Genomic DNA, 7500 nt, shown 5'->3' with positions numbered 1-7500 from the left:
ACGAGCAGAGGCTGTCCTGCTCGGTCTCAGGACCCCGCCACCGCCGACGCTGGCCGCGAGGCCGCGAACGAGGGCAGATGAGCGAGGTCGGGCCGGATCCCGTGCCCCTGCCCCTCTGCGCACCACCGGCGGCGGGGAGGAGGAGCGAGGGGCCCGCGCGCTGAGCGAGAAGAGCGGTCCCATTCGCCACGAATGTCCGTCCCTCGTCTTGGCGCGGCTCGGACCCGGCCCGGGAGAGCACGACAACACCACATCGATCGGGTCAGCCCAGGCACAAGCGAGGAGGAGAAGACCCCCCCGCCAGGGCTGCCAGGAGGCGGGCGAGGACAGCCCCGGAGAGGACCCGCTTTCTGCCTCGCCCGCCCCGGCTGCGGAAAGGTGGCCGCGAGGACCCCTGCACACGGAGAACGCCTGACACGCGAGGCACGTGGGCCTGGGGGAGGGGGGTAGCGGGGCACACTCTGGCGAGCACCGCGGCCACCGCGGGTGCCTGCGACAAGGGGCACGCGGGTCAGAGGGCCCGCGGCGCCCGTGCCACGCCGCCCTCGGGCACTGGAGACCGGGGGGAGGCACCGCGGCTGGACATCTGGACGCGCGAGAGCCGGCGCACGGGCCCCAGGCGGGCGGCTCAAGCGGGGAGGAGCGGGGGAGGGCGTGGGCCGTCGGTGGACCGGCGTCTACGGACCCGTCCAGGTTTCCCATCTGCTCAGCGGGAGTCACCCAGCGAGGAGAGCGTGTCAGCACCAATCTGGTGGCCCAAATCGCCCGTTTTGGGCGAGAGAAAAGCCACGCCCCGCGGCGGGAGGGGCCCGCTCCCCACGGCGAGCCCCCGGAACTGCGGCCCGGCCATCGGTCCGTAGCGCGACCCCATGGCCCCCAGCGCCCCGCCCCCCCCCCCCGGAGCTCCCGGGATCCTCTGGTCGACCCGCGGGACGGGGTGACGGAGCTGGCCGGGGCCGCGCGGGCGCCCAGAGCCAGCCGCCTGCGCTGCGGCCAACGCGGGCCGGTCGGGGAACCCTCGGAGGGGGGACTTGGAAAAAATTCTCGGGCGGCGGGGCCCCTCCGAAGGTCCGGGCCCCGCGCGGGTCCGTGGCCGGGCCGGGGCGGGCCGGGGGCGGCAACCTCGGCCCGGGGACCCCCGGAGCGGGACTTTGAAAAAATTCTCCGACGGTCCGGACCCCACGCGGGACCGCGCCCGGGCCCGGGGCGCCCTCCGCGGGCCACCCCGGACCTACGCCGGAGGCCCCGGTGACGACCGGGCCGCGCGAAGGAAGGCGCGCGAACGGCCGGGGCGTGCCTTGTCCCGTTCTTCTGCCTGCGCCGTCTCGGTGCGGCCCGGTTCGGTCCAGCGCCGTCTAAAACACGGCACCCGGGAGCGCGGCGGCGGCGGCGGCGGCGGCGGCGGCGGCGACGGCCACCGCCTCGGCCACATGAAGCTGCGGGCCCAATTCCGGAACGTGGCTCTGGCGCCGGCGCCCCACCGTGGCCGGGACGATCCCGCCGACGCCGCCGGCGTCCCGAGACGTCGCCTCGGCCAGCGCGGCCACAGCGCCTCCCATGTCGCCGGCGCCGGAGCTCCGGAGGAAAACGATGTCAAAGCGGCCGCCAGGTGGCGGCCGACAACCGGCGCGGGCGACAGCGGGACGGATCCGGATCGGCGGCCGGCGAGGGCGCGTCGCCGGGCGGCCGGACACCCGGTCCCGTCCCGGCTCCCCCCCCGCCCCCCTCCCCCGCCTCCCAGCGCCGCCGCCGAACACGTTTCTCGGCGCGGGGCGGCCGGAAGGCGTTGGGGCCGGCCACGGCGCGGGGTCGGTTGGGCCAAGGGGATCCACCCGGCCGGGCCCTTTCCCGCCTCGGCCAGGACGATCCTGCCGACGCCGCCGCCGGCGTCCGGGAACGTCGCCTCGGCCAGCGCGGCCACATCGCCTCCCGCGCGTGTCGCCGGCGCCGGAGCTCCGGGGGAAGACGATATCAAAGCGGCCGCCAGGTGGCGGCCGACAACCGGCGCGGAGTGCAGCGGGACGGATCCGGATCGGCGGCCGGCGAGGGCGCGTCGCCGGGCGGCCGGACGCCCGGCCCCGTCCCGGCTCCCCCCCCGCCCCCCTCCCCCGCCTCCCAGCGCCGCCGCCGAACACGTTTCTCGGCGCGGGGCGGCCGGAAGACGGTGGGGCCGGCCACAGCGCGGGGTCGGTTGGGCCAAGGGGATCCGCCCGGCCGGGCCCTCCTCAGGTTCCGGAGGTGTGAGCAGGCTGTGTGGCTGGCTGCTTCTCCCTGACGGAACAGCAGTGGAACGACGGTACCAGCCCACTGCAGCAGCCGCTCTGGGAATGGTGCCTGAGGGCTCCCCGCGGGGCAGGGCCGGTAAACCCTCTCTGCCCCTGAAAGGTCTCTTCCTGCCGCTGCCCCTCAGTGCGTCGTCTAAGCCCGCCTTCGACGGTCAGGACTCCCCGCTCGTCGCAGACATACTCGTTCGCTTGTGTTTCCGGGTCTTTGTCGTCAAGAGAGCTAGGCGGAAGCGTCAGCCTATTCCACCACCTTGGCCCCATCTCCCAAAGTTCCGATCCAAGGGGGTCCGGCCCAGCCGGGCCATTTCGCCCCTCAGCCAGGAAGATCCCGTCTACCCCGCTGGAGCCCTGGGAGCACCATGCCGGCCAGCCGGCGTGTCCCACTCGGGGGGGGCCCTGGGAGGGAGGGAGGGAGGGAGGGAGGGAGGGAGGGAGGAGGGAGGGAGGGAGGGAGGGAGGGAGGACCCCGGGAGGACCCCGGGAGGACGCCGGGAGCCAGGCCGGGCTCGAGGAGACGGAGCGAAGGCCCCGGGCCGCCGTGGCCAGCGCGCGCCCGCCGGGACCGCTTCCCATCCCGTCGGCGCCGCAGAGCTCCGGAGGGGGACGGTATCGAAGCGGCCGCCGGGTGACGGCCGACGACCGGAGCGAAGGGCGGCGGGGGGGTGGAACCGGGTCCACCTGGGCCCCGGCCGGGGCTCGAGGGTGGCAGAGGGGACAGACTCCCCCGGGCCGCCGGGGAAACCTCTCGGGAGCGTCATGGGGCGCGCGCGCGCGCTCGCCCCCGAAAGGGCCGAACGGGGGGGGGGCGCCCGAGGGGATGAGCGTCCACCGGGGGCGGGAGGGAGAAGAGAGCACGTCCCAAGCGTCGGACGGGCAGGTGTTCTCCGATCCGTATCCTTTGGACGGACGCGACAAACGGGACGGGATGAGACCGCCAGTCCCCGAAGTTTTCCTCCTCGTTCTTTGAGTGCCCGCGTGGCGCAGAATACTATCTCTCTATGGTTTTCCGCCGTCGTCCCTGTCGCCGAGCCAACGGTACGCGTGAGGCGGGTTGAACGGGCAAATTGCGTCGGGAGGGAGGGAGGGAGGGAGGGAGGGAGGGAGGGAGGGAGGGAGGGAGGGAGCCGTGCGTTTGCCGGCATCCGCGTCGCAAAAGAAAACCACGGCCGCCACCGAGAGCGTTCTTCCTCATCGCTTTCCATCCTCCCGCGACGCGGGCGGGCAAACGGGGGGCGGGGGGGAGGCCGGGAACGCCTTCCCAGAGCCGGTACGGACCGGCTCTGGGCCCCCCGGTCCGACTGGGGAGACATCTCACCGAGGGAGGCCCTCGAGGCTCTCGGGAGCGAGGCCGCACTTAGTGAGGTCCAGCGGAGGCGCGGCGGGCCAGCCGCGAACGCCCGCCCAGAGGCCCTCGGGCGGCTCGGCCCGAGCGAGTGCTCTCCGGGCTCGCGGGCGGACTCGGGAAGGTGGCGTCTCCGGGGCGGGGGGGGGGAGGGAGAGGGGTGAGTCGGCGTCTCGAGCATCGAGAGATCTCCGGCGGCTCCCGAATGCGGGCGGGCGGGCGGGCGGGCGGGCGTGTGTGCGTGAGTCGTGGGGGTGGGGGGTGGAGTGCCCGAGGGGGGTTGGGGGGTGGGAGGCCGAGAGCGGGGCGGTGGGGGGGTCGGAGGGTGGGGGCGGTGGGGGACCACGCGCCTCGGGCCCGGGGGGTGGGGTGCTGAGGTGGGCGGGGAGTTGGCAAACGTTCCGGGTGGCCTGGTGCGTGTGCGCGCGTGCCTGCGCGCGTGCGTGCGTCCGTTCGCGCGCGCGTCCCGGTGTGCGTGCCTGCGCGCGCGCGCGTCTGTGCGGGGGCGCGTCTTTGCGGGGGCGTGTGCGCGCGTGTCCGGGCGTGTGTGCCTGCGTGTGCGCGCGTGACTGCGTGCGTGCGCGTGCGCGTCTGCGGGCGTGCCCGTGTGCGTGCCCGCCTGCGTCTGTGGGGGCGCCTGCGCACGTGAGCGCGGGTCTGTGCGTGCGTCTGTGTGTGCGTCTGTGCGTGTCTGTATGGGTTTGAGTGCGCGTCTGCACGTGAGCGCGTGTCTGAGCGTGTGCGCCTGTGCCTGCGCCCGCGCGCGCCTGTGCCTGCGGGAGCGGGCGCGCGCTCAGGCGGACGGGCAGCCCCCCGTCGTCGCCCTCGGTCCGCCGAACGGGCGCCCCCTTGGCCGGATGGAGAGGCTTTTCTCCGCGCCCACGAGGGGAATCGCAACGGGAACCGTAAGGCCGCACGCCGGCGGCGCTAGCGCCGCCTGCCGACGAGGGCCGCCGCCGCCGATCCCCCCCCCCCGGCCCGACCCCCAGCCCCCCAACTCGGCCCGCGGTGAGGGCCGGGGCCGTATTCGGCTGGAGGGGGGGGACGGTAAGGCCGAGGGCAGCGTCGCCGTTCCCGCGTTGCACGCGTCGCCGTGCCGCGAGCGTCTCCCGGGAAGCCAGAGGAGCGAGGTGTGTGAAGCCCGTGCCGCGCGCGCGCGGACCCGACCGGGGTGTTCCGGGACGACCGACCGACCGACCGGCCGACCGGCCGACCGTCGTCGTGGAAAGCTCACGGCGGACTGGACATCTGACGGGCCCCTCCCTGTCCGAGCCGACCTCCCGAGGTACGTAGGAGGGGAAGGGTACGGTAGGCTGGTTCGGCTGGAAGCCATCCCACCCCCGGGAGGCGTCGATCGACGGGGAGGCGGGACCGGGAAGGCACCGGTTTCCAATCGGACGATGGCTGAACCTTGGGCGACGGGTACGCGGACTCCTCCGTCTTCGCCCGAGTTCGCGACTCTCTGCGGGGGGAGCTTTCCGGGAAGCGGGTGACGGGCGCGCGTGCCGTCGTCCCGTGAAGGCGCGCTACTACCAAGAGGCTCCGAACGCGGGCCGTCCTCGGGGGGCGGTTTATTTTTTCTCAGTCGGGGGGGACCCCCGCCACAGGGAGAGAAACACCCGAGTTGGAACGGTGCTCGGGTGGGGAGTAGGGCGTGGCGGTGAAGACTGACGTTCGTCATCGTCGTCGTTTCCGTTTAGATAGAGAACTGACTGCGGCGCCGCTGCCGTCGCGTGCCGTCGAGCGGCTCGGGACTCGGAGCGGCCCTAGGGGAGAGAGTCGAGCCGCCCCACGGGCTTCCCAAGGAGGAGCCGGCGGATCCGAACCGCCGACGACCTCGGTCGGCAGCCGAGCTCCGAGCCGCCGCCGCCGCGCCGCCGGGGCTCCGTCTTTGCACTCGGTCTCCGGTACGCGGCCAGTTGGTTTCGCCCGAGGGACGGAACGGCTCTCGAAGAGGAAAACCCGGTTTCAGAAAAGGAAGGAGACAGGCAGAGGGAGGGGGAGGGGGAGGGGGTGGGCGGGAGGGGTGGGGGAGGGGAGGGGGATGGGGGCAGGGGAGGCGAGGGGGAGGGGAGGGGGAGGGGTGGGGGAGGGGAGGCGGTGGGGGGAGGGACGGGGAGGGGGAGGGGGGAGGGGAGGGGAGACGAGGGGAGGGGAGGGGGAGGGGGACGGGGGAGGGGGGAGGGACGGGAGGGGGAGGGGGAGGGGAGGGGAGGGGAGGGGGGCGGGGAGGGGAGGGGAGGGGGACGGGGAGGGGGAGGGGATTGGAGGGGAGGGGGAGACAGGCATACCTGGACGCCGAGCCAGCCCGGTGACGGCGTTAGGTAGAAGAAGGACGGTAGGCGCCCACGCGCTCACGCCCGTGGCTGCAGATACGGACACGCAGGCGCGTGCACGCGCCCGTGCGCGGGCGGGCGGTACGCACGTGCCTGCCCGTGCGTACCCGCGCGGGTACACGCGCGTAGGCGTGGGCGCGCCCACACGGGCGCGCCCGCGCCGGTACGCGCGCGCCCTCGGGCGCGTCCGTGCCCGTGCGTACGCCTAGGGGTGTGCACGCGCGGGCGCCCGCCTCTACGTACCTGCCCGAGGGCGCGCGCGCGCGCGCCCGCGCCTGCACGCGCCTGCACCTTCGCACGGGCACCTGCGCGCGGACCTGCCCGCGCCCCCGCCTCTGCGTGGGATCGGCGAGAGCCGAAAGCGGTACCGCCGCCGCCGCGTTTTCAAGATCCTTTGGCTCACGCGCCCCCCCACCCCCTTCCGGCCACCTTCGGGGGGAAAGCCCAACTTCACGGACGGGCGGAGCGGATAGCCCTTCAGCTGCGCCTCCCTGAAATAGAACGGGAGGAGTCACGAGAGCCTTAGGAAACGGAGCGAGGCGACGAGAGGGTGCGTCGAAAGGCGGGCGTCGAGAACTCCGGCCACAGGCGTTTTCCTTCTGTAGGGTGTAGAAAGCACCCCGCCGCACGCACCCGGCGTTAGGGAGCTGTCTCGAGGGCCGCGGTTTCTACTCCGCCGACTCCTTTCAGTTGAGACGGGGCGCCTCCGAGCGTGTGTGTGCGCGCGACCCGAAGGCGGTCGTCGAGGGACGACGGCACCCTCGGTCCGCCGAACCCCCGCGCCCTCGGACGGACGGGTGGAGAAGCTCTCCTCGACGTCACGGAGGCGGTCCCGACTGAAACCGGAGGGGCACGTGCCGGCGGCGCTAGGCCCGCCGCCGCCGAGGACCGCTGGCGCCACCCCCCCCACCGCCCACCACGCACCCCCAACCCCACCCCGCCTGCGCCCTTGCCGTGGGCCCCACGCTGGCGATATCCGGATCCAGTCCGACGTGGCCGCCGGCTGCCACCCGCCAGGCGGGGAAGAGGTTTGGAGGCGGCGGAGGCGGTGGGGGCGGCGGGGGGCGGCGGGGGTGTGGGCGGTGGGGGGCGGAGGAGGAGGAGGAGGAGGAGGAGGAGGACGGACGGACGGACGGACGGAAGGACGGGAACGCGCCCGCGCGCGCGTGCGCCCGCACCGCAGAGTGCCCTCCGGAGACACGGACGGGCCCACGGAGCACACGGAAACACGGAGATGGACGCGAGGGGGCGCGCGCGCGCGCGCAGCAGACACAACCCCGGGACGCCCGGGAGACACAGAGGTAGGCGCGGGCAGGCAGAACACGCGGGAACGCGGACGCGCGGCACCCACGGACACGGTCCGCTCGCGCACGCGCACGGGGGCCCGGACGCACGGCGACTCGCACGGACGGCGCGGCCGAAACACGGGAAGGTACGCCTCAGGGGCACACGCCCGCGGACCCCCCCGACAGAAGCCCGCCCGCGGCCAACCCCCGCCGCCCCCCCCCGAAGCGGGACGCCCACCCGCGCGGACGGA

Source organism: Loxodonta africana, unplaced genomic scaffold, assembly GCF_030014295.1.
Source record: "Loxodonta africana isolate mLoxAfr1 unplaced genomic scaffold, mLoxAfr1.hap2 scaffold_101, whole genome shotgun sequence".
Classification (NCBI taxonomy): Eukaryota; Metazoa; Chordata; class Mammalia; order Proboscidea; family Elephantidae; genus Loxodonta; species Loxodonta africana.
The sequence above is the reverse complement of the archived record's forward strand: the minus strand, read 5'-3'. Positions refer to the sequence as shown.